At 39.9% G+C, this 7,936-nt stretch overlaps 1 pseudogene; it reads left to right on the top strand.

Moving 5' to 3' along the window:
- The first annotated feature begins 4,898 nt into the window (after positions 1–4,898).
- LOC121763679 lies at positions 4,899–7,429 on the top strand (annotated as a pseudogene).
- Positions 7,430–7,936: the final 507 nt, after the last annotated feature.

The following is a 7,936-nucleotide window of genomic DNA, read 5'->3' as shown; positions in this document are numbered from 1 at the left end:
CAAGATCTATCAGCTCAAGAAACGGAACAAGCAGCTGCAATTAGGAATCCAATCGGAGGCCCGATAGCAGAAGCCCATCGTCGTGAAGCCGGTGCTGGAAAACAGCCCACATATTTGAAGGATTACGTGTTGAGTTTGGAAACTGCCACACATGATTGAACGTGTCCTCTGATGGTTAAATAGTTGGTTTTTCATAGTATTGCATTTTCCCAGTTCCTAGTAGTGGATAGTATAGCACGTTTCCATTTCTTAGTTGGTTATTGCATTTTCCCATTTCCTTGTAGTGGCTAGATAGCACGTCTCCCTTCCATAGTAGCGGTTAGTTGTAGCTCCTTATAAATTATGTACTCCTCATTAAGGAGGGGAGGAAAACAACTAATCTCAGTTTTTTTATCTACTTGTGTTCCCTTTCGTTAAAGAAATCCTTCTTGAGCTTTGGTTAAGGAGTAAGATCCTACTCCAAAGGATCTATTCTGTAACAAGCTCCAGGTATTTTTCTTTGATCTTGTCTTCAAGTTCCCATGTAGCTTCCTCATGGCCATGATGTTTCCACAGAACTTTCACTGTTACGATAGATTTATTCCTCAACTCTTTGACTTTGCGATCCAAGATTGCCTCTGGTTTTTCTTCATAGCTTAAATCTGGTTCCAACACCATTTTTTTCTTGGTAGACTATGTGTTTGGGGTCGAACACATATTTCCTCAATTGTGACACATGAAAAACATTGCGCACATTTTCGAAACTCGGTGGTAGCGCCAACCTATACGCCACGGGACCGACTTCTTCCAGGATTTCATAGGGTCCGATGAAACGCGGCCTTAGCTTGCCTTTGACACTGATCCTTGTTATCCCCTTTGACGGGGATACCTTCAGAAAAACTTTGTCTCCCACCTTGAATTGTAGATCGGTTCTGCGAACATCTGCGTAAGACTTTTGCCTATCTTGAGCTTCCTTTATTCTTTCACGGATCTGTCGGAAAATATCTATCATCTCCTCCACAAAATCCGGTCCAAGAACCTTTCTCTCACAAACTTCATCCCAGTAAAGTGAGGATCTACATTTCTTTCAGTGCAATGCTTCATACGGGGCCATACTTATGGTCGCCTGATAACTGTTGTTGTAGGCAAACTCTATAAGCGGTAGTGCTGGCTCCCAGTTTCTTCCACGGTCGAGCACTACGGCTCTTAGCATCTCTTCCAATGTCTGGATCGTTCTTTCAGACTGCCCATCAGTCTGTGGATGGAATGCAGTACTGAAGTTCAACCGAGTGCCTAGCTCTCGCTGCAGGTTTATCCAAAATTTAGAGGTAAATTTTGAATCCCGGTCTGAGGTAATTGTCACTGGTACTCCATGTAAGCGTATGATCTCTCATACATAGATCTGGGCTAGCTTGTCCGATCCATAAGTGATACGGATTGGTATAAAGTGAGCACTTTTGGTGAGGCGATCTATAATCATCCAGATGACAGTATTTCTTCGTTGGGACTTTGGCAGTCCCGTCACGAAGTCCATCGCAATGTGCTCCCAAATCCATTCTGGAATCTCAAGGGGTTGCAATTTCCCATAAGGTCGTTGGTGTTGTGCTTTCACTTGTTGACATGCCATGCATCTTTCTACAAACGACGCTATGCTCCTCTAGTTCGACCTTAAACGTCAAAGGGAAAAAGATAATAAGAGAAGCGGGTATTACAAAATCACTTACATCATAAAATTGCAAAATGAGACATTATTTTCAAAAATAATACTCCCTCTATTCCATAGTAATAGAGTCATTTTGCCATTTTGGTACGTTCCATAGTAATAGAGTTATTTCCCTTTTTAGTAAAAGTCAACACATTTTTCCACACCTACTTTACTCTCTCTTACTTTTTTTCTCTCTTCATCTCTCTACCTTTTTCATTTTCCACTTTATTCTCCCTTTACTTCAAAATTTTTCTTAATCTCTGTGCCGAAAAGAGACGCCTCTGTTACTATGGAACAGATGGAGTACTAAGGATATATTAGTTGGGGAGTGTTATATTGCTAACTCAATACTTAATTACTAACTATAATTTAATAATAGCCCTTAGATATTCAAATTAAGGGTCTAGATCATCAGCCCCGAAATGTCATTACGATCAACAAAAAACGTCAATAAGGGTATTAAGGTCAATTTACAACAAATTAGTTGTAACTAACTTTTGAAAAATATCACATAATTTTAAAACGCATATAACTGTCTCGATTTAAATTATTTTTTCCCAGAACATATATCAAATTAAAGATAATTTCGTAAGGATTCTAACGAGATCTCACTTGCATATGTTCCAATGTCAAAATTTGAAAAAAAAATCAAAATTTTTTGATTTTTTCGTATAGCAACAAATGTCAACATAGTATATAAAATATGTCAATATAACACATGTAAAATGTCATTCTTAAAGCAATGAAGCATTGTATTGATATTTTCAAAATACTATATTGATATTTTTCATCCAAAACCCTAATTTGATAGTTTTTTTATCTTTTTTGATTTAATTAATAAAAACGAAAAATTACACATGGCAAATTTTAGACCACTAGATTTCTAAAATCATATGGTCTTAAATTAGTTGTAGTTAGCAACCAGAGAGTAAGTTAGCAGTTGATCACTCCCCTATATTAGTTCATATATGAATTATACCTATGGTAAAAAAAATATACGGGCATTATGGCATAGAAGCATTATGTCTTAAAATCACAACTCATAATTTAATAAGTAAAGAATGTTCAAATCCAAGTCCCATAAATTCTTAACCTAGCTCCATCACAAACTCTATGAATAGAAAATGAACATAGATCCCTAGCGTCACAAACTCTATAAATATCTTCAACACAAGAAATAATTAATTAAAGACATAATACTGATTACTTATAATTTAGGATTACATATTAAATTATGAATTATTATAATTTAATTAATAAAGAATGTCTGATCGAAGCCCCTAAGAGAATCCGCAACGGTGGCGACGGTCGCCACCCGCCGTCCGCGCCGCTGGCAAGGCGAAGCACCGCCGCCGCTGCCCTCGTGCCGCGCCAGCGAGCAGCTGACGTGGCGGCACGGGATTGGGCAACGGCATAGCCGTTGCCTTCAAAAAAAAAATTTTTATTTAAAATCGGTTTTTAATTAAAAAAACAGATAAAAAAAATTTCACTTCCCAAAAAAATTATAACCGTTGCTTTTTACACTTTTTTATTATTATTTTTTTATTTTTTTCCCCCCAAAAATACACTCTTTCATCTATAAATACCCCCACTTTCACACCCAAAAATTCACATCAAACTACACAATTCTCATCTTCATTCTCCAATATCCATTCTCATCTTCATTCTCTCATATCCATTTTCATCTTCATTCTCTCATACCCTAACAATGTCTGGCCAAGGCGATGACAACCCGCCCTCTCACGGTTGGAACTCCCAATGGTTCGGGGGACAACCGTTTCCTAGTCCGGAAACGGAATATTCGGCCCCTCCTCTCACCCAAGATTCGGCCGTTCCGGGTGGCTACCAGCCATACCCAATCGACGACCAAGGTGCCTCCGAAGGGCGATACGGGTGGACACCGAAGCCTAGGTCGACCGCCCATTCCCAAACTCCGACTCCTCCTACTCGTGCCGGTGTCCGCACACCGTACACTCCGGCGGAGATGGATAAATTGTTCAAGGCGTACTTTGAAATCTCCGAAGATGCGGCGGTTGGCACGAACCAATCTGGCGATCACTTTTGGTGGCGCGTCTCTCGCCGGTACAATGCAAACCGGTCGCCGGAAACGATCGAGCGCAACGAGAGTATGGTGCGCAACTGCATCGGCCGAGCCAACGACGAAATTGGCAAGTTCAATGGCTATTTCCTCTAGGAGTCACGGAATGCCGGGAGCGGCCGGAGCAAGGTCGACATCATCACTGCGGCGCTGAGCACCTACCAATCCATAAACGGTAAGTCGTTCAAGTACCTAAATGTTTGGCAGGAAACGAGGACGCACCCGAAGTATCTGGGAGGCGTAACATCCTCCTCTAGCGGCTCCTCCAAACGGTCACGATCGGCATCCCTATCCGACGCCGGCGAAGAAGTGGCTAGCCAACTCGCCGAATCTAACTTGGGTAGCCCCGACGCCGGACCAAGCGGTTCCCGACGCCGACCGCAAGGAAGGAAGAAGGCGGCGGCCGAACGCCGTCGCGCCGCGACTCCATCTGCCCCCGCCCCCGAACCCGCACCCTATGTTCCACCTCCACCTCCGAACAACTCGTTGTGGGCCCTTTTGGCCCAACTCAATATGGCCGATAGGTCAACTATGAACCCCACGCAACTTCAAACGCACGAGGACATGATATTGGGTTTCAAAAAACAATTGGGGTTGGTGCCGCCGGATGCGTAGTCTTCCTCGGGTAATATTAGCCAATAATCATGTAATTTTTAATTTTTAGGAGTTTAATTATGTAATTTTTAATTTTTAGTTTTTTAATTATGTAATTTTTAGTTTTTATGATTTTAATTATGTAATTTTTAATTTTTAGGATTTTAATTATGTCTTTTTTATTTTATTTGTAATTTGTAATATTTATTGTGGTTTTTTAATGAATTTTAGTATTATGGAAATGTTTTTGTGTAATTAAATTTTAAATTAATTGTGCTCGTCCTTGCGGAAGAGCACAGCTGTGGGTGTTGTGCTCTTGCCAGAGAACAGGCAGAAAAAGTGGGGTCGGGCCCACAACCGTGCCGCTGGCAAGAGCACGGTTGTGGATGCTCTAAGTCTATAAACATAAAACCCTAACCTATCATCACAAACTCTTTGAATATCGCACTTGAGAGAATCGTAGGCGCGACTTTGTTTGCCGCCTAATCTCTGTTCCGTTTCTTCCCTCTTTTCTCAAGTGAAATGGCGAATAGCAATTAAGAATATGTGAAGTCATTTGAGGTGGAGGATATGATCATGCAGCGCTACACCATCATCATCCATGTTGATGCCCGTGATTTCTGCAGGTATGTTCTAAATTTGAAGCATAATTTTTAAGATAATAACAAGTCCTTCAATTCATGTAGGTTTTCTCAAGTGCATAATTTTGAGAAACCAAATGATGAGAAAGCATTAGATTTGATGAATCAGTGTGCCAATGCTGTTTTGAAGCAGTTTCCAGAAGTTATTTTCTCCTATGGTTACGGTGCTGAGTATAGGTAATCAATTACACACAAATCTCCTTCCATTGTTTGGTCTATCTTACTTTTATTTGCTTGTTTGTAGTTTCGTATTCAAAAAGGAAACCAAGTTCTACAAGCGGCGTGGCAGGTGAATTTACCCTGGCAGAATATAAAAATTTTAAGTTTTATTTATTCTATTTTATTATGCAAATGAATGAGTTTTGAAGCATGATACAAGATCATCAGGATCATGATTGCTGACTAAAAGTATGCTTTGCAGCAAGATACGCTCTCTTATTGTGTCTTTCTTTACTTCCACTTATGTTACCAAGTGGAGGGCTCTTTTTCCTCACAAAGAGTTGAAATATGCCCCTTCATTTCGGGCTCGGGTTTTTTGCTGTGAGCTTCTTCAAGCATATCTTTTACGGCGGCAAGAGGAACGTAAGTCAAACGGCACCTGTTTATGTTGTAGGTGCTGTCGTTGAACTATGTAGAAAATTGAAATTTATTATTCTTCTGGCAGGCCTTTGGCAGCTGATTAAAAGTGGAAAGAGTAAAAAGGAAGCACAAGCCACATTGAGGGAAAACTTGAATTTTGCTGTTTTCAATTTGTTTGTATTGTGTATTTATCTGTTGAAAATGGTACACTGAAGTGGAAATTTGGTTTCAGGGGTCTCTTATACAAGACAAAAATAATGAATTGCTTTACCAGTCTTCTAACATCAACTACAAGAAAGATATTGCGAAGATGTTTCGCCAAGGTACATGCATTCTCAAGACAAAGGTAGTTTCTAGTTCCCTTCTTCGTTTCCGTAGATCTATGCTGAACTGGAGCTTCTATGATACCTAATGTTACGGCCTTGTGCTTGTTGATTTTCAAATGAGCAGAATGGCTCGATTTTTGTGCGTGATTAATACAACTTACACTAGTTAAACTCTCTCTTGTTGTGACTAGTGTAGGAAATGAATGCTAATAAAGCTTGAGTGATTAAACTACAAGAGCTCAAGTCAGTTTGAGCTCGAGAAGCTTCAGCTGCCGTGCGATGAGGAGTCTTTTGATGGATTGTTTCTCAACCATCCGATTAGATTTAGTTGATAGATATGTTGAGTATAAATAGTTAGTTAGCTACTGTTGAAGTTTGTACATCTTAGCTCACTCATTCTTCTCCCGATTGAAATACAATTTCCCATTCTCTCAATTCATCTTCTTCCACATTCAAACTACAATTCAGTGTGTGTGAGTTATTGTTTCTTCAGCTTCGATCATCCAACAACTAGGTTGAAGAAATTGTGAAGCACAAAGATGATGGCTGCCCTGTCATAAGACCTAGAAGCAAAGTCTTAACAGTTCACTCAGAAAATATTGCAGCAAAAAGATTTTGGAATGAAAATAAGTGTTTATCGGAAGAAGAGCTGGGACAATTTTGTGATGAGTTGAAGAAAACTAGACCTGAGGACATCAAATATTGGAATTTCCAATACGAGAGCAGATTGAAGCTGTCCACCTGGATTGTTGTTCGCATTGATGGCCGTCATTTCCACACGTAACTAACTACTTACTTCAAGTGGAGCTCCAAATTGTGTCAGACAATAGCACTTAGTAGCTCTACATTGTAGGTTTTCTGATGATCATGAATTTGAGAACCCAAATGATGCACGAGCTCTCAATCTAATGAATGCATGTGCGCGGTTGCTGTACTGGAAGAGTTTAGGGATGTCGTTTTTGCTTATGGTGTTAGTGATGAGTACAGGTCATTAATAAGTTTCCACTTCATCTATCTCCCTTTAACTATGTGTGTATGTGTTTGACAAGTGATTTGGTACATTCTCATCAGCTTTGTTTTGAATAAGGACTCCCGGCTATTTCAAAGATGTGCCAGGTATGGTATCTCTTCTATTACGATCTTGTTTCCTGTGTTCAGTAAAATATCTTCACTTCTGGTGCAGTGAGATAGTTTCTTCTGTAGTATCTTTCTTCTCTTCAACGTACACGATGAGATGGAATGAGTTTTTCCCGCAAAAAGAGATGAAATACCTACCATATTTTGATGGCCGTGCTGTTTGCTACCCATCCAGTGAGATCAAAGATTATCTAGCATGGAGACAAGTTGATTGTAAGCTTAGTTTGTCAATCCCTCAAAATCCTATTTCTGATATGACTTGTGTAATTAAATGGAAGCTCCATTTCTAATGTATGTATAAAGAATTATAAAGTTATCCTTGTATATCACTACTCCTGATTTACAATCAGTACAATACTTGCTTCTGGTTGCTCGTGAAGTCCGGAAAGTGCAAGAGCGAGGAACAAAACGAGTTGAAGGTAGTCAGTCCTTTAGATGGTTTCCGGATGTATAAAACGTCCTCGTGATGATTTTAAATGATCACATGGATTATTCGAGTCTGTTTGAGATTTCGACCATGCTCATTCCATTCTTCTCTATTTCCTAGTTTAGATATTGGTTCATACCTTGTTTTTCTTATTCTAATTTGCAGCTGACTCAAACTCCGGAGAAAAATGAACTTCTTCATAGACTCACTGGAGTTAGTCATGCCCACCGTTTCAAAACCGGCGGTTCCGGTTTGGTCGAAGTCGGAACCGGAACCGGACCGTGAGGCTATTTCACGGTTCCGGTTCGGAACCGCCGGTTTTCCGGCGGTTTACACGGTTCCGGTTCGAAAACCGGCAGTTTCGCGGTTCAAGATTTTTTTAAAAATTTTGAAATTTGTACTTATACAATAAATTGGAACAAGACAATGGATAATTTAAATTGAAATAAG

Source organism: Salvia splendens, chromosome 14 (assembly GCF_004379255.2).
Source record: "Salvia splendens isolate huo1 chromosome 14, SspV2, whole genome shotgun sequence".
Taxonomy (NCBI): Eukaryota; Viridiplantae; Streptophyta; class Magnoliopsida; order Lamiales; family Lamiaceae; genus Salvia; species Salvia splendens.
Note: the sequence above shows the minus strand (reverse complement) of the source record. Positions and strands in the feature narration are given on the sequence as shown.